Here is a 20,474-nt window from a genome sequence, read left to right on the forward strand (position 1 = left end):
TGAAATATTGCAATTTAAAATAACTTTTTAATTTTTTATATATTTTAAAATGCAATTCCTGTGACAGCAAAGCTGAATTTTCAGCAGACATTACTCCAGTCTTCAGGGAAACTTGATCCTTCAGAAATCATTCGAATTTCCAAAAAAAAAGAAAGAAAATAAAAAAGTCATGAGTACTGATTATTTCATGGTCATAACACTGAAAAAAACCAGTTGATTATGCAGATCAGCTTGAGGATATTGCTACTACATGCCTAAAAAAAAAAGACCCTTGAGTTGATTATTACAGCAGCCTCATACCCTGTAAACAAGACTTGTCAAAGTCAAACTGATAAAACAAACCTGTGTACCCTTGACTAATGAATTATGCAGCAGTCAGCCAATTACAATGAAGCTTATAATTTTGGACACTACTTGACACTTTTCTGTGTGCACTGCATTTCAGCGGGTCCATGATGTCCTGCAGGCATGGTGCTGTGAGGCTGAGACTACCCTTGAGCAGAACGCCTCAACCCAGGCCGCTCCAGGGCAACTGTCTGTGGGCCTGGTGGGTAACAAACATGCTCTGTCATGTTGTGTGGCAGTGCTTGTGTGCAGGTTCATCTCTGATCAATCTACCTGGTGTTTCATGTCTACTCTCCCACTATATTCCTATCCTAAAACATAAATGAGTTGGATACATACACTGTCAGAAAAAAAAAGCACAGTAATTTTCCCTTTAGGGGTTCAGCAGCTTGTCACTGGGGCATATTGGCCAAAGTGACAGTAAAGTCTTTTACACGGTCCCAAAAAAAAATATTTGGAGTTTGAGCTGGGACACAGAAGTAAGGAAGTGTACAGAACATGACAGCTGTGCTGTAATCTGTGCTTCAGTGCCTGCGTACCGCACTGTAAAAAAAAACAAAAAACAAAAGTTGAGCCAACTTAAAATTAAGGCAACCAGCTTCAGCAGATTTTTGAGTTTGCTCAACTTATTTTTGTGGGAGATTCTCAATTTTTTGTTGTATAAACGTAAAACGTCAAGTTGAGAAAACGCAAAAATCTGCTGAAGCTGGTAACCTTAAAATTTTAAGTTGGCTCAACTTTTTTTCTTTTTTTTTTTACAGTGCATCACAAACCCATGCACAAGGACACAGAGGGTGTGAGCTTTCACAAAGGTGGCTATATTTAACCCTACCTGAAAATGTTGGTAATTGGAGCCGTTGTCAGAACGCAAATCAGAAATGTAAAGTAGCGAGACTTTAATCTGGGCATGCGATTCTGGCACCTTTATGCACTAAAGGGTGCATAAAGGTACACCTTAGTACATACTGAACAAAATGACAGTAAAGTCCCCTCCCTCCACTCCAAAAAAAATTCCTAAAAAATGATACATTTGCAACAAATAATAAGAATTTGCACCAACTTTTGAACAGTAGTGCATGTGTCTAAATGCCGTTTCACAAGAATCAGCAACTAGTGAAAAATCACAAATTAAAACACTATTTACAGGAAAAAAAAAAAAAAAAATTCTGTGCATGGTGCATATTCTGCTTAAGAATTCCAGTAAGTAAGAATTCCACTTACTTAACATCAAAACCACGATAACACCAAATATATTCAAATCAATCGAGTCAGTCCTCCAGAGCTGAGCACTATTTGTGTGGCCTGTAGAGCTGCTTTGTAGAGTGTATGAGGAGAATTACTAACTTATATGGTTTCATGACAATTAGGATGTTGCCTTAGAAAACAGCTGCTTACTGTATACAGACAGCTTATTAAGTTTTGGAAAACAGCTAACTTGTCAATAAAAAGGCCAACAACATACAGCATAAAAAAAAATGTCATGTCATGTCACGATTCTCTTATCCTATAGTCCTTCTCTATCTCTCTCCTTCATGTCCTTGTATTTGCACATGAGCAGTCTGATTTCTCCTCCATCACATAATCTGCCAGAAGCACTTTTGCTATTTTCATTCAGACAAAACCTTGTCCATCTTTCACATTGTCTTATTGATTGATTGTGCACATAACACTGATGTGTACAAGGGAATAAAGCCCTTAAAGCTGTTGTGTTGGAGAGGGGGAAAACATTACATGCATATTGTGTATCTATGAGCAGAGTGTCTACGCATCAACATGCAGTACTCAAGTTCATCGACCACACCGCCTCAGTTTTCTCTGGGGTGGCCACCAGCCTTATATTTATAGTTATGTCTAAACACAGCAGCAAAACTGTGCACCAAGTTGCCAACAAGCCTCAAGGTTACAGGAGGTAGCGGCGCTCTAATGCAGCCATGTACTCTCACTCCGGTCTCACTGCACTGGCCCCGAGGGTGAGGATTGCAAAGTCAGTTGCATCTTCAGCCACCATTAGTATTCCAATCGTAACTCCAGAGTATCTGAAGTCTTTCCCAATGCACTCCACAGATTTCCTTTACAACTTAACATGACTAGTAGATCAGATGCAACACGGGTCAATTTCACGAAAACATTTCTCTCTACAATTTAAAGGGGGAAAAAATATATTTTACTTAGAGAAAACAAAGCATGTATTTGAAATACAAATAACTTTTAAATGAAATGAACTAATTTAAAAAAAAGTTTTCAATTTTTATTTCAGCAGTTGCCAAGGCAACATTTCTCATTTTCATTTATTTTATCATGATGCTATAAAATAACTACAACTGAATGAAAACTGACTAAAACTTTAAAAATAAAATGAACAATTTAAAACAGAAAATATCAAAATACAAAACTAATTAAAAATATTAAATACAAACAAATAGTATCTCAGCGATTTTAACATAACCCTGTATTGTACTGACAAATTGTTTTCCCTTTTTTAAGTTCTCATTATTTTCAGTGGTGATTCTTATTACATTATTAATGCTGTAACTGCTTTTTTTCTTTCTTTTTTTAATGGAGAAACATTACTACGATGTATAAACACTTTGCCATTTAATATACAGTATAGCATATACAGTATATGGGTCATTCCGTGTCAACTCAACAAGAGATCTCCGGCTCAAATTTTTGATTTTGCTAATATATTTTCTGAAGAAAGATAAATATGTATAGTGATAAAAGCCAAAATATTAAATGGCATGGATGAATATTTACTGAGTAATCCACTATTTTGGATTAGACTCCAAAAGAAAAGTTTATTAAGAACTAGAATCTAAAATCATATTGCAATAGGCAGGCAAACTTTGGAAAAAGAATATATGTGACATTCAGACAGTTATGTTCAATGCAGTTGTTTTGACAGAAGGAAACAAGTTACATTTATATACATTATTTGTTCTTCAGATTTTCGTCTTTAACCCCTTAACTGTCACTCACAGTTTTGAACAGAGACATTATAGTGCACTATCCAAACTTAAATTTTTATAATTCATGAATGAAAATATTTTGTAACATGATTTTAATGTACCATTTCCATGGTAATGCAATGTCTGATTTTAAAATGGGTTTCAAAGGATGAATTTTGAGATTTTAAGTTTTCGACTGATATATAATTTCTTATGATTTCTAAAGCGTGATAGAGAAAAAGGCAACTAAGAAGACTTTCTGTGACAAAGGTCAGAACTCCTGTTATGATGTAGATTTATTTCAGGTGCACTCCTGTCATAAATTAATCTATTACTTTTCCTACATAATTTAACAGAAAAAGTGGTAAAATACCTATTTAGGAGTCTTAGACCTTTCCAACGATATATAGTTTGTCATGATTAGAGCAGGATTTAATTGTAAAATAGTGAAGTAAACGTAGGCGTCCCACAGGGTGGACGGTGACAGTTAAGAGGTTAAAAGAAAAGATGTGTCATTTTGTTCAAAGTGACCCACATTTTGTTTTTGACCACTGAAAATGTGTACAATTTAACGATTTACTGATGGAGCCATATTGAAATTCCATTATCTCTGGAACTGAACCATACAGGGCCTTAAAAATGAAGATGTCAAAAGGGAAGTTTGTTAAGACCCAATATCTAAAAGGGCATTAAGATATCTCTAATACTTTTTGAGTTATAGACCTGCCAACTTTGGAGAAAAAAAACTTGAAAAGTGCTCTTTCCCCATTTTTGAATGGTCACCATTGGCACATAATGCAACAAAGACAGCTAAAGTCAACAGATTTTACTAATAGACCTACCAATCTCTGTGTAAAAGTAACATAATGATGCTGCCATTTTTCTGAAGTCATTTTTAACCTCCTGTAATTTGGCTCTGAATCTCAGGTGAAAATTGCCATTTTGACCCCCCTCTACAAAATCGTGGATTACTCAGTAAATATTCAATGATATTTTGGCTTTCATCACTATACATGTTTATCTTTCTTCAGAAACATATTAGCAAAATCAAAAAAAATTGAGCCTGGGGCCTCTGGTTGAGTTGACACGGAATGACCCATATAGCATATAGTATAACTGTCATGAAAATGTGTCAAAATAAAAAAAAATCTTAAAACTTCCTAAAACATGCTTTTTAAACTTTTATTATTATTATTATTTGGGGTAAATTATCACAGAGCACAGGAAAGCATCAAAGAAGGTATAAACGATCAATGAACTGCTCAAAATCATCTATGCTGATCAAAAACACCTGTCCCTCAGATAGTGAACAGACGGAGGGCATATGACTAAATCTCTCCTTGATGACAATGATTGCGTAGGCACACATTCATGACTGGAAACAGAACTCAACACTGAATTTAATTTGCATTTTAATCTGTGCTACAATGCAAAAAATAAAAATGTTCTTGAAAGTTAATGACAACATGTTAAAGACTGATCCCCATGTTCTCCACACTGCTGTGAGAAACATGCTACGAGGTAAGACGAATCTGGGATTTATGGCTATATTCACCCCATTACCAATGCAGAGACAATTTGCAATGCAATATCACAGGTATGATGGTGAGGTGGTGGTGGTGGGGGGTGGCTGTATCATTTTACACAGCGTGGAAGTCATCAATCACTCGCTCTGAACGTTCTCACCGCTGCTCGAAATGCTACATGGATTTCAAGTTTGCGCTTGATGCCTGCTCTGAATGAAAATCAAGCACACAAAAATTGAACATTATGAATGTCTCTGGCGACATGAACATGAAATGGAAAATCTAAAATCTGTTGATAATTTAAAATCCTGTGGTTGGTAGAAGCAATGATGAGCATTTTGGTAATTTTGACTACTCGAGTACTAGATGGATAAATCAGCTCGAGTGTGTAGTAATTTCTTTATTATATATATATATATATATATATATATATATATATATATATATATATATATATATATATATATATATATATATATATATATATATATATATATATATAAATAGTTATTTTAACAAAAATTCAATCCTATGTGTAAATAGTCATCTACTGCATATATATATTTATTTATTCATTTATTTTTTTTTTTTTTTTTTTCACTACAAAAATGTAATTTAACAATTTTTATATTCTGCAAGTGCATATGCATATACACATACATTTCTTTGGCTTGGCTCAAAAAGATTGCAGGGGCGTGCTTGGCCTCATCCCTTCTATAGGCAGGTAGTCTTTGGACAGAAAATGTCCTAGAGAAACCACTAAAGTTAGAGTGCGTCTATCGCCTTAGTCAAGTCCGTCTTGGCAGGAGCAATTTAATACACTTTCTGATGGATGGTGCATCACTTTGAATCTATCAGGACATTTAGACGGTGATGACTCTGGACATGGCCAATGGCTCTCTATGTTGCCAATGAGATGGAATCAAGGAGAACACAGAGAGTGGTGGATAGAGAGAGAAAAATAACATAGGTACAGCAGTAAGTTAATTCTGACAATATAGTGCTTTCGTTCTTCCATCTCCTCCACCACTGGGCCAGCGGGGCTCAATCCTGCACATCCGCTCCATTGTACCACCAACCATCCACGTCATAATTATCCTGCTGGGTCTGGCCCGGCCATGTTCCAAAGCTAATTAAGTCTATTAAGAGCAAATTAAGCTCGTTAAAAAGGAGGTGGCAGGGAATTGAAATCCTATAATGGGAGGTATAAAAGAGTCATAGCTGACCACTCAGAACATGTATATGTTGATATACCGCTTTTCATAATTGCACTAGGGGGTTTTGATCACTTGACATTACTGACGTCATTTCTGAGCAGGCCTGAACTGAGCCTTTTCATCTCAAACACCTTAATAAAAGGTTTAATTACCAGACTTCAATCAATTCATTTAAATGATTAAAGAAACACAATGTGACACTCAATAACAGGTGAATTAATCAAGTTGAAACAAATAAACCATTAATGTGGAGATCTTGTATAAAAATATTAAGTATGCGCAGAAGGAAACTGAGGCTGATTCCCATTGCTTTCCCTTTGTGGGTGAGATACAGTAGTCAGAGTCCATAGACTGAGACCACAATGAAATTCAGGGATTTAAAACCTCATTTAATCCATGATCATAAAGATTTATGTTGCAGAATTTATGACTCTGACCCTGTGATCTTCATACAAAAGGTCAGTTGTTCTTTCAAATTAAAATACTAAAGAACTGAATTGATCAATTTAAATGGTTTGTTTTGTCTTGGCAAAAACAAGTAAGTCCTCATCCTGTCTGAAATCAAAACTGACAGAAGAAATCTAACAAGAAACATCATGCCAATGAACGACACATCCAGACTAATAAATGCCCAAATCAGGGCTCATCAACTAGTGACCCCATGAACAAAATCCAGCCAGCTACAAATGTTTTGAAGGAGCGCCAAATGATTTTGATGAATTGCTGCACTGCCCAATACATCAAAGCGCTTCATGTGCAAATCTGAAAGGTGAGTTCAAAAACACTCAGCAGACATCAATTAGCAGACCAGAATGTTTGAGCTACCGCAATTTCTCAAACCTTCACATATTTGACTGTCTCATCCAATCAGATATTTTTTATGCAAATGATGTAGATGCAGACAAATCTTCAGAGATAGAAAAGCAATAACTCAAAGCAATAACACACAAGCTTCCACAAACACACAAGAGCCAATTCAGAAAACAGCTCAAAAACTGATAACGTGATGCACCGCTACAGCACCTGCTACATTCATCTTGACCATGTTTATAATCGAAAATAATCAAATAGCACGATAGTTCTCAAGACGCAAGAGAGCCAACATCATCTGACGTCATTCAAAATCGTCATGTCAAATGGTGCGCCGGTTGTGAATTTGCAAAAACATGAATGAGATGACAAAGGGAAGATTCTCAGAAAATAACTTAAATATCGTAGTTTTTCACAACACTATGGCAAAATTTCTACATTTGTCTTAAAAGAATGTGTTTGGAATCCATAATAACAAATAATGGACCAATAATGGGATTTTCATTAGTCAACATAGTTGGGTAAAATTCTACAGCGGTGAACAGAGACACCATCAAATATATTTTTTGCATTCCCATTTGCAAAAATAGCAAAAGAAAAACTCCATGGTGGTTTTTTTACGACTTTCAAAAAGAGGAAAAAATAGTGAGAGATTAATAATGGCAGTCAGAAGACAAAATGTCAAATTTACTGTCACTACCACAGCTGCTGTATTAGAAACACCCTCACAGCAGCATTAACTGTTTTTTTCATCGCAGCCTGTGAAAAGAGTCTTTACTTGTTTAGCTTTACTCGTAAATAACATTGATTTGTTTATTGGCACAGGTGCCACAGAAGAGTTCGTTCTCAACAATAGGCTACAACACGATGTGAAAGCAAGCACAGTGGTCTCAGATGACCCCACAGACCTGTCATCTAACAGGAGAACAAAAACAGGGAGGTGGGCGTAATGCTTTGTGAACCGTCCATTTAGCAATGTCTCTACACCTTACGCAAGGTGGAAAAATGATGCTGACCTTTTCTAGACAAACGTAAAACACTAACCGAAAGAATGCATACTTGCAACCTCAAAGCAGAAGAAGACTCAGGCATGAAGACATCTCAAAGAAGTGGCAGTACAATGGGGCATAAATCATTTCCACAAGCATTCAGCCTCTTGAAATCCCATTCGATTTTAATTTAATTCCTCATAGCTTTATCCATACAAAATACTGAGGGAAAGAGCGAGTGTCTCTCTCCGGGTTCACTTGAGGTAAAGCAGTAATGACTGATTTAAAACTGATTCTCAAAGCAAAAGGGCTCTGATTCATCTGAGGAGATATGAAATGACAGTTTGCAGTGACTGGACATGAGATTTTTGTCCCACATCAAGCCTTTACATGCTTCCCTTAATGTGCGCTACTTCAAAACCAAAGCCCTTTTCAGCGAGGTGAACATCTTCTGATTTTATTCCATACCTGTTTGATGTTTCTGCTTCATCTTTGTGTTTTCCACTTCCTCGAATAAACCAAAGTGTAATGCATCCTATACGTACCTTAAGAGAGGTAAATACTTGACAGTTATGTTCTGATATGCTATTAAAGCAAAATATAACCATAATAGACACTGTAAAAAGTGATAAGTTGACAACTTAAAAAAAATGAGGAAACACGTTGCCTTAAAATTATTAAGTAAATAATAATTTAAAAAATTATTGAAGTGAATTGTCAAGTTCACTTAACTTTTCTTTTACTATTATTATTTACTTAATAATTTTAAGGCAACAGGTTTCCTCAATTTTTTTAAGTTAAGTCAACTTATCACTTTTTACAGTGTATTGAATCAAACTGAACCTTTACATAAGGGCCATGCAATTCTATCATTTTATGAGGTTACATCTGACACTCTAAGATGGCCACATATTATTTTACAACTGAAGTAACTTACAGCTTAAAGTATGTCATTTCTTTGATTTTTTAAATATTTAGCAAATGGCAGACAGGTAAATTTGGCACAAGTGGTATGATGAATGCACAAATTATTTGGTAACAGTATATTTAAATATAATCATAAATACAAGAGCCAAAGAAGTGGAAAAATAAACAGCGAACTTGCGTCTTGTATTCTACAAATCCTCCATATGTAACAGTACTGAGGTTTTCAGTTATTAATCATCTGCTTTTCTCTGAAGAACCACCGTCCAGTGTACAAACACATCATTAACATGCAAATCATATGCAATGTTTTCCTGCACCGAGGACTGATGCAACAGAAATAATGCCTCTTTAAAGGTGATGTTTGTAATCTGTGCCACTTGCATATATAACAACTGTTTTAAGTAGGTTGGTCCGCCATTGGTCAGACTGCCCTGGATGAAGGTCATTATTTTAGAATAATTTAATCGCTGTGTATCACAACTGACCAATCAGAGTCAAGCATTCCAGTGATCTGTGCAATATTTTATATTAATTTGCATTTTATGTATTTATATTTACAAGGTATTCAGTTGAATTTAACTATTTTTGGAGTCCCAGAGATTTAATAATATATACAGTATGTACAATGCTAATTTTTACATGTATAATAATTACAGCTAATATTATTTAATCAATACAGTATAATTTCTTAAAAAACAATTATAAAAGCATCAATGCAATATACCTAATAATCTAAAATTATTTAGAATTTCTCTTTTCTTCTTACATAACTGATCAAAAATATATAACTTCATCTGACCTAGCCAAAGCCAATTGAATTTTGGTTTTGTTTACAAATAACATCAAATTAATAAGTCATCAAGTTATGTTTTTTACCTATATTTTTAGTTTCTCAGACTCTGCATGTGTTCATGATTTTATAACAAAACACATTACCTTTTAAACAGAGGGCATGACACCTCCAAGGTACGAATTACCCAAAATAACACAGCCTATGATTCATGCACCGAAAGAGAACAGGAACTGCTGGAGAGAATACCTGTGTATGACAAGGGAGTCAATCCTTTTGACAGACAGACGGTTATTCTGTTTTTTTTTTTGTTCTTTCCCTGAGGAACAACACGCTTTTAATCTGTTCTGTCAGTGACCTTGCAAGACAAACGCAAAAAGCACATACACCAACAAACAGGCTCCTCTTTAAAAAAAAAAAACACACACACACACACACACACACCGAGCATGAGCATCTGTGTTGTGTTGACGGAGAGCTGGAAATAGCGGTGGAGGAGAGGAACATGGAAAGAAAGAGAGTGATGAAAGATCAGATCGTTCCACCGCAGCGGCAAAAATGAAAGCCAACAAACGGCGGCAGATTCATCCATCTCCAGATCACCTCATGCGTTAACCTGACTTCACCCCTCATGCACAGGGAGGGGAAGTTAAGACTCCAGAGAAGAGGTGGGATGAGAGCCAAGGAATTGAGGACGGAAACTGCAATGTCAGGTCTGCAGAGATCCCAGTAAGGGCTAAAACTTGAATAATATAGCTTATTACGAAAGAAAATATAAACAGCAGAGTCTTTAAATTACCTGTCAAAGGAGTCTTCAGTGAACGTACAGAGTTCTTCACACGTCTCAATTCAATCAGCTGCTCCTATAAAAAAAAGTTTAAAAAAGCAATGAAGGGAAGATCAGCTGGAGCTCTGCTTAATGATTTTGAGATGATTTTGCATAGATTGATTATAGTGTGCACAGGTAGATCTAAGGGTTATGAGATGCAAATGACAACCGAGGCTCATTAATGTCACATTACAAATGTAATTGTAATTCAAACCAAGTTCAATTTATAGCTAAAATGTACTTAGGCCTCTTCATTAACAGCTAATTAAGTTAACTGACAGGATTTTTGCAAATGTAACTGTAATTCAAACCAGGTTCAATTTAAAGTTAAATACATTTATTAATAGCTATAATTAACTGACAGGATTTTTATTTTCACTGTTAATTCACCACACTTTTAGAACATAGATCAGAAAACATTTCAATTTTTATATCATAATATTTTTATATAGTTAGAGCTACATAATTCTGTGATAAGCTTTACTTTTGAACCATATGGTGCAGATAGCAGCAAGACAGAGCATACTAAAATAAGCACAAAATTATAAAATAAAATAAAATACTAAGTGAAACTTACAATTTTGGTGGAACTATTTCTTAATGATACTTTTGGTCTTGAAGTGCTTATCATCTTGGATGAATTTTCCAATTAGCTTGTTGCAATACATACATTTGGCCAAAACAAGGCATCTTAGAAGACAGCATAAATTTGCTTCCTAACTTCTGTGTATGATGCCTTTCAATGCCTACGCAGACAGCTCACTAGAGTTTAAAATAGAAACTGTCATTTTGCTGCAACTTTCTTTTTGCATTTACATGCATGTCTGCTTTTGAGTACCTGTTGCACTTGCTGTGGTCTTTCTCTCTGTGCAAACTAAAAAAGTAACAATGTTATCAGTCCAGCCACCATTCACGGGGGAACATTGCAGGAAAGCCACAACTAATAAACAGTCACCACACCGCTCACACATGCACACCTGTATCCCATTATTAAGACTTCAGTATTATTACATCAGAATCACATAATCTCCCACTCGCAGACGCACCACCTGGGACAACCTGTGTGGCTGTCTTCGGAAAAACTGATTCAAAGAAAAAAATATCACACTTGACATAATGCTATTTGCGAGATTGCCGTGTAATGAAACAATGTCCTCGCTCCAGTTCATGTGGATTAATCATCTTAGATCACTCAAAGAGTGATTAGGCTGCAGGTGAGTGAAGCAGCCATTTAAAACTCGCTTATTAAAACCACAAAAAAAGGAGTGTTTAATGAGTGACGCCTTTAAACTAATGGACACTCTGAAATAATGAAATGTGTAAGTAATGGCATACTCCAGTGCAGGTTAAAAGCTAGAGTTTTAAATCGAATGGGAGCACAAAGTCTTTCCAGGATCAGTGGTGGGTTAATAGGTCCTCGAGAGGGTGGATGAGTGTGTGAGTGAACTGTGATGGCCTTGACAAAGCCCTGTGGACACAATCCTCACTCTCTAAAAAGAATAACAGGGACCACCAAGGCTATTACAAAAGGGCAAGCCAAAAGTTTAGGTGTGAAACCACTGATCCAGAAACACACATGCATGCTTGCAAAAATAAATAATGAAAAATCATATTTATATTTCATTTTTAAATGTAGACCTAGAGAGATATAATTTACTCTGACATGTAAAAAAAAAAAAAAAAAACTACACAAAAAATGCTTTCTCTCTGAGTCAGACAACTGCAAATTATGTAAATTATTTTCTATATTTATGGCCATGTGACAGAGATTCTGCATGTTCGCTGGCTTAATGGACCGGCACAACTTACATATGGACACATCTTACCCCACCCTCGCCTACACACAAAATCCACACAGCTTGTTTGCTCAGTAATAGCAACCTGTGCATTCAAATTAATCAAAGCCCAAATGGTTTCATGATCAGAATGAGTGATGCTTGTTTATAAATCAAATGCTGTGTTGACACAAACTTTCATTTATTTAATTGTGTGCCAAATGGCACTTCAATGCCTGCAGTCAGAGGGCATAGTCACTTAATGGAAGGCTGTTAGTGTTGCAGCCTGGCTAAATGACTCAAGAAAAATCAATTTTGTTCTTTACTTTAAATGCTTTAAGCATATCTTTTTAAGCTCGCATCACGGTCTTTAGTCCAGTCAAAAGTTAGCCAGACGCAAACAGCATACTAATTGCAGGACTAGGTGTTTTAAAAGCAACAAACTTTGTTGTTAAAATGTGGCACAGAGGCCCAAATCTGTGGTAAGTCTAAATCAGAGGAACGTCTTTATAGCCCTGCAGTAACCCAGCGTGGCACTTTTAAATTGTAGTTTTATAACCTCCCAATCCTCCAGATTAAACTATACAGTTACTAAGCCTGGTGGGTGACATTGTTAACTTCATGTGACAAATAAATATAGTACATTTTCTAAAACTCAAGGGTCAGATAGAGGGTCTATAAAAAAAAAGAAACTGAATTAAGTACAAAGCAGCTAATTTGAATATTATTTGGCTCAGAGGTGGTATATTTTATATAATTCAACAAGTAGCATATAAAAAGCCGCTCACTGGACATTTCATTTCTGAACTTCCCTGATACAAACAAGCAACATAATAAAAAGTGGCCACAGTCACAATTATCCGTTTCAGAGAAAATTAAACATGCTATTTACTGCCAGACACGCGCTATTTAATAGACATGAATACGCAATGGAATAAAATTATATAGCTTATAGTGCTTTTTGTGGACACATCATTTGAAAAGTACAGCAAAATGTACCAACAGAACAACTTATTTCAGGTTTTGCAGAAAGTAGACAGGGTCACATATTTCCAAGAACCCTGGATTGATTTTTTTCCCAGAGGATCAGGTTTATGGGTGGAACTTCATGGTATCATTCCTTTACTAGAAATTACTGAGTCTGATCATGCGACGCGACAAGATTCCAGCGACAAGCAATTTGGGTGTCCACACCAGACGCGACGTGACAGAATCAATCAAATATCACAGCCAATCAGAAGCGTGTGTGGGCGGGCTCTCTCTGGAAACGCACTGCTCTCGCAACGAAATGGATTCGTTTATAATCTAATTCATAAATATTAAACCTTTTTAACATCATTAAATGTACATACTGAGTTACTGATAACATCGTTGTCATGGAATACACTTGTTGGTTCGCAGTGAGTCACGGTTTTAACATACATATTTGTTTTCAAGATCTGAGGTAAACTATATCTATTGTTGCTTTCAGTACGGCTATAAGGTCACGCAATATGATATTTAAACTTATATTGGACACGTTTAACTTTGAATAAAGTACTTAATCACCTGAGATTATCTACTGTCATATACTTTGTATGTTGTTCCAGCCGCGACGTCGCGGAAATAGAAACCGTTTCTAAATTAGAAATTTCGCTTGTCGCGGCTAGTTAGGACAAAAACTCTGATTAAAGGGGTGGTTGACCGTTTTTTTTTCTAGGCTTGATTGTGTTTTAGGGGGTGCAGTCTAACATGTGTTAATGCTTCATTTTTAAAAATGCATTATTTTTCACATAATTTACCTTTATTCCACACCACTCTGTCCCTTCTCCTCTAAACGCTGTGACACGGCCACAAAACAGAGAAATAGTGTCCATTTCAGATGATCAAATTAATTAAAATGGTGTTAATAATGTGGTGATAATTGTTTGTTTATATTTTTGTTATGGTTATTTATATTTGTATACTGTTTTGAGTGGGAATATGAGGTACTCTTATTCCAAAAGGCCACCATTTAAGGAAGTAGGAACTGGCGGCCATTTTGTTTTAAGGTAACGGCACATGGTTGGGAAGGGGGGCATGCTTTAGGAAGCTGGCAAATAAAGGTGCTGGGAAATGTCTTGCTCTCACAAGTGCCAGTGCCATGGATCTATCATATATCTGGCCATAGACCAGATGATTACCTGAATTGGGGGGGCTGAGGCCTATTTTTCAGTGAACAAGAACGTTTTCTCTATCTTGGATCGTTCCCTTTTTCCTGGAGCATTGCAGGTGGGATCTAGGAATCTTTGAGAAGATAACGTGGGTGAGACGGATCGAGTTTGTCACCTTTTACTACTTCCTTTTTGCTGGGATTATTGCTTTTTTGGACTGTTTTGTTGGTGTGCACTATGATGGAGGGTTTTTGGATATTTGTGCCTTTATAGGACTCACGTGCTACTATCAGAGTTGGCCTTTTGGGACTCAATTTACCTATTTACCTTCCAATGTGCTGTTCATTGTGCTGTAAGGTTTGTTTGAAGTTTATATGTATATTAATACATTAATACCTGATGCCCTGTCAAGATCCAGTCAGGATCAAGCAATTGTGGCAGTGTGTGTAGCCAAAAGGACTGCCCTTTGGAACTTTGAGTTGCCCACCTCACTGGCTGAGATAGCAGCATCTCAAGAGCAAGATGAGTATGTAAAGGAATCGATGGCCAAAGTAGGTATGAAGGGTGAATTAAGTGATCGGATAAGATGGGAAATGCAGCAGGGCGTGTTATTTCGAGTTATGCCATATGCTGGTGGTGGAAAATACCAGTTGGTAGTGCCCAAGTCACTTGTCCTCACTTTCCTCGATTACTTTCACAATAATCCTTTGGGAGCTCATCTTGGGAGGATGAAGACCCTATTGAAAATCTTGGAGGTGGCATGGTGGCCTGAAGTTAGGAAGGATGTGTGGAAACACGTTAAAGAATGTATTGTGTGTCAGCAATACAAACCTTCCAATACAAAACCTTCAGGTTTTCTTCAATCAACTGAAGTAAATGAGCCAGGTTATATGTTTGGCATTGACCTTATAGGTAAGAAGAGAAGTAAGAAGAGCAATATTTTTCTTCTGGTGGTGGTAGACTACTTTACGAAATGGGTGGAACTTTTTCCCTTAAAAGACAGTAAAACACCTCGCATCTGTCAAATCTTGAAGGATGAAATCTTCAATCGATGGGGAGTGCCCAGGTACCTCCTTTCAGATCGAGGCCCACAGTTCCTCAGCCAGCTCTTGGTTGATTTGTGTAAGAATTGGGGTGTGACTCAAAAATTAACCACCAGTTATCACCCTCAGACCAACCTTACTGAAAGGGTTAATAGGACCCTAAAAACCATGATGGCTTCTTATGTGGGGGAGAATCACAGAGAATGGGATAAGTGGCTGGCAGAGTTCTGATTTGCATTAAATAATGCCAAGCATGAAACTACCAATAGGACACCGGCAGAGCTCACTTTGGGAAGACCTCTGCAAGGACCTCTAGAGAGATTGATCTATTATGCACCAAACCCTTCTCAAACTTCTTATTCAATAGCAGAAAGACAACATAAGCTGGCTGAAGTTGTTAAAAATCTATAAGAAAGGCACAACTTAGACAAGCCAGGTATTATAATACCCATAGAAGAGAGGTGCACTTTCAGGTGGACGACCTGGTCTGGGTGAGGGCCCATCTGGTTTCCAAAGCTTCTGAATATTACTCTTCTAAATTAGCTCCACGTTGGTTAGGGCCAGCCAGGGTGAAGAGTAAGCTGGGGCCAGTCAATTACCGAGTCAAATGGATTCATCCAAATGATAAAGAAGAAACAGTGAACATTGTTAATTTAAAATCTTTCTGGGGAAACCTCCCTGAATAGCCGCTGACAGGGGGGGACTCTGTGACACGGCCACAAAACAGAGAAATAGTGTCCATTTCAGATGTTCAAATAATTTAAAATGGTGTTAATAATGTGGTGATAATTGTTTGTTTATATTTTTGTTATGGTTATTGTGACGCGTGTCCCGAGACCTCATCAGCGTCGCCCTGGAAACGGAGGAGGATCACCTGCACGCCATCAACGCGGGCTGGCCGGCCACACCTGAACCCAATTAGGAGACAGATACAAAAGCCGCCAACAGGCACAGACTGGTGAGATATGACTCCAGTTGTAGAATCGCTAACCTTCCTCTCCATCTCTGACAGAGAGCAGTGTCTGACCGGCCAGCCCCGAGGCACAATCACCGCACAGACACCAAGCCCTCACTCATGTGGAAGAACGGAGGAAGCAGATCCTGGAGCATGACGACATCTCACACGAGCACTACGGCACGATTGCACTGCAAAATAAACGCACCCTTTGGGGCATTTATTGACCTCACCTTGTCGTGTGATTCTTCCACCCGTTACACTGGTGGAGAATGCGGGCATAACTCCGGAAGACTCACCGATAAGCACCGTTTTTTTTTTTTCCCACTAACTCATTGTTCTCTCGTTCTGTTTTGCATGCAGGTGGCGTCTCCTCCCCAGCCATGGAGGAATTATTAGGCGGCCCAACGTCGCGAGGGTACCTCACGACCAGTGAGCAGGCCGGTGGCTCCCGACCCCCAGGACGAGCCGATGCCCACGGAGCCTCCCACCGCACCACGCCGGGCCTGGCTGGCAGGTTGCATCGTACACCACGAGCCCCCCCTGGCAGCGCCGAATGTAGAGGTGGAGGTAAACGGACGCCCCTAACGGGCTCTCCTGGACTCAGGCAGTGCGGTCAGCCTGGTCCAGTCGACGGTGGTTTCCCCACGGCCGGGGTCAAGGACCGTTCTCCCGATCACCTGCGTACACGGCGATACTCGCCAGGTCCCCGCTCGACGAGTCACCATCACCGCCGCCTCAGGCTCCTGGCCCGTTGAAGTGGGACTCATGAAGGACCTCCCCATCCCTGTGCTCCTGGGGAGAAACTGGCCAGGCTTTGACCGCCTGCTCGCCGTCGCCACCCAACCTGCCAGCCCGGTCGGGAACTGCCGAACCCGGAGGTACAGCCGATGCCCCCGACGACGCCCCGCCCTGCTGGCCTCAGACAGCCCCAGAGACGGTGAGTCCCCCTCCCCAGCCACTAACCTCTTTTACGATGTGTTTCAACAGGTTAAGGGAGGTGGGGCTTTTGCCAAGGAACAACTCGGGGACGAACGGCTGAAACACTGCTGGACACAAGTGAGGGTGACTGAAGGGAAAGAAGTCCAGCCACCTCCACACCCGGTCCCCCACTTCATCGTTCAAAATGGCCTGCTTTACTGTGTCGCTTCGCGGAGGGGGGAGGAAAAACAGCTGCTGTCAAAAACGGAAACGATAATGGAGCTCGCCCACTCCCATCCGATGGCCGGCCACCTGGGAGCCCACAACACTATCCAGAGGATCCGAGATCGTTTCCACTGGCCCGGCCTGGATGCTGACGTGAAGCGGTTCTGCCGCGCCTGCCCCACGTGCCAGCGGACCTCGCCCAGCACCCCGCCCCCCAGCCCGCTGATTCCGTTACCCATCATTGAGGTGCCCTTCGAGCGAATAGGCATGGATCTGGTTGGGCCGCTGCCGAAGTCCGCCCGGGGCCACGAGCACATACTGGTGATAGTGGACTACGCCACTCGCTACCCCAAAGCCATCCCACTGCGGAAAGCAACCTCGAAGGTCATTGCCCAAGAGCTCTTCCTGCTCTGTAGTCGAGTTGGCATCCCCGTGGAGATATTGACCGACCAAGGCACCCCGTTCATGTCCCGGACCATGGCAGACCTCTGTCGCCTCCTGCAGGTGAAACAGCTCCGCACCTCCGTGTACCATCCGCAGACCGATGGGCTGGTCGAGCGCTTCAACCAGACCTTGAAGCGGATGCTCCGTCGGGTGGCCGCGGAGGACAAGCGCGACTGGGACCGGATGCTGCCATATATTCTCTTTTGGGATCCGTGAAGTGCTCCAAGCATCCACCGGCTTCACCCCATTTGAGCTCCTGTTCGGACGCCAACCCCGTGGACTACTCGATATCACCAAGGAAGCGTGGGAACAACAGCCGGCCGCCCATCGGTCCACCATCGAGCACGTCCGCGAGATGAGGGAACGGATTTACAGGGTCATACCAATGGTCCGGGAGCACCTCACAAAAGCCCAACAGGCCCAACAACGCCACTATGCAGCCCAACCACGGGAGTTCCAGCCTGGAGACCTCGTCTTGGTCCTAGTCCCGACGGCGGCATGTAAGTTCCTCGCAAAGTGGCAAGGGCCCTATACGGTGACCGAGAGAGCGGGACCCGTCACCTACCGAGTGCGCCAACCCGGAAAAAGGAAGGAAGAGCAACTATACCATATCAACCTCCTCAAGCGATGGGTCGGGACTAGGACACAGTTGGCCACCCTGGCCACCTCCAATCCCGTGGTTGTAGACGTCAAACCCCCACCTATCGGCTACCCAGAAGAACGAGCTACAACACCTGGTCGGTCAATTCTCCGACGTGTTCTCCCCAGGCGGACCCACGTCCTCCAACATGACGTACGCACACCACCCGGAATCATCATTCGGCAGTGGCCCTACCGAGTGCCGGAGGCTCGGCGACACGCCATCGAAGAGGAAGTGCAGGAGATGTTGAAGTTAGGGGTAATAGAGCCCTCGCGCAGCCCATGGTCCAGCCCCATTGTCATGGTCCCGAAACCAGATGGCACCCTCCGCTTTTGCAACAACTTCCGCCGCCTAAACGAAGTCTCCGAGTTCGACGGCTATCCCATGCCGCGGGTGGATGAGCTGCTGGATCGGCTGGGGAGAGCCCGCTATATCTCGACGCTGGACCTCACTAAGGGCTACTGGCAAGTACCACTAACGGATGAAGCCAAACCCAAGACCGCCTTCTCCACCCCCAGTGGCCACTGGCAGTATCGGGTTCTCCCCTTCGGCCTGCATGGGGCCCCAGCCACCTTCCAGTGGATGATGGACATCCTGCTGAGGCCCCACCAGTCCTACGCCGCGGCCTACCTGGATGATGTCGTCGTCCATTCGAAGACCTGGGAGGACCACCTGGAGCGGCTGCGGAGGACTGACCGCCAATCCCCGGAAATGTCAAATGTCATTAGACCCCAGGAGAAGAAGGTGGCAGCTATCCTCTCTGCCCCACGGCCCACCTCCAAAACCCAGGTGCGTGCCTTTTTGGGATTGGCGGGGTAAATCCCAAAAAGATCCCCTGGGGCCCCACCGAAGCCGAGGCGTTCCAGAAGCGTGTCCCGAGACCTCATCAGCGTCGCCCTGGAAACGGAGGAGGATCACCTGCACGCCATCAACGCAGGCTGGCCGACCACACCTGAACCCAATTAGGAGACAGATACAAAAGCCGCCAACAGGCACAGACTGGTGAGATATGACTCCAGTTGTAGAATCGCCAACCTTCCTCTCCATCTCTGACAGAGAGCAGCGTCTGACCGGCCAGCCCCGAGGCACAATCACTGCACAGACACCAAGCCCTCACTCACGTGGAAGAATGGAGGAAGTAGATCCTGGAGCACGACGACATCTCACACGATTGCACTGCAAAATAAACGCACCCTTCACCCATTTATTGACCTCACCTTGTCGTGTGATTCTTCCACCCGTTACACTGTTTATATTTGTATACTGTTTTGAGTGGGAATATGAGGGACTCTTATTCCAAAAGGCCACTATTTAAGGAAGTAGGAACTGGCGGCCATTTTGTTTTAAGGTAACGGCACATGGTTGGGAAGGGGGGCATGCTTTAGGAAGCTGGCAAATAAAGGTGCTGGGAAATGCCTTGCTCTCACGAGTGCCAGTGCCATGGATCTATCATATATCTGGCCATAGACCAGAGGATTACCTGAATTGGGGGGGCTGAGGCCTATTTTTCAGTGAACAAGAACGTTTTCTCTGTCTTGGATCGTTCCCTTTTTCCTGGAGCATTGCAGGTGGGATCTAGGAATCTTTGAGAAGGTAACGTGGGTGAGACGGATCGAGTTTGTTGTCACCTTTTACTACTTCCTTTTTGCTGGGATTATTGCTTTTTTGGACTGTTTTGTTGGTGTGGAGGGTTTTTGGATATTTGTGCCTTTATAGGACTCACGGACTCATATCAGAGTTGGCCTTTTGGGACTTACCTATTTACCTTCCAATGTGCTGTTCATTGTGCTGTAAGGTTGAGCAATGTTTGTTTGAAGTTTATATGTTTATTAATACATGCATTGAATCCCTGAGAGTTGGCACATGCTTTATTGACTTGATGGTTGGTAAATTGTTTTAAAACAAGATTACCCAAAAAATAATCCTTTGGTAACTATAAGACTTAAAGTAAGATAAGT

At 40.8% G+C, this 20,474-nt stretch overlaps 1 protein-coding gene across 3 annotated transcripts in view; it reads right to left on the reverse strand.

Moving 5' to 3' along the window:
* Positions 1-20,474, reverse strand: part of tspan9a (tetraspanin 9a) — a 190,253-nt gene that overhangs the window by 100,731 nt on the left and 69,048 nt on the right. For 2 of the 3 annotated variants that reach the window (XM_058751013.1, XM_058751014.1), the window contains one exon: positions 10,352-10,415. The exons of the other annotated variant lie outside the window; for it this stretch is intronic. The gene's annotated coding sequence lies outside the window, so the exon portion shown is untranslated. The remainder of the gene's footprint in view (positions 1-10,351; positions 10,416-20,474) is intronic. 3 annotated transcript variants of the gene reach the window in all.

Source organism: Onychostoma macrolepis, chromosome 18 (genome assembly GCF_012432095.1).
Source record: "Onychostoma macrolepis isolate SWU-2019 chromosome 18, ASM1243209v1, whole genome shotgun sequence".
Classification (NCBI taxonomy): domain Eukaryota; kingdom Metazoa; phylum Chordata; class Actinopteri; order Cypriniformes; family Cyprinidae; genus Onychostoma; species Onychostoma macrolepis.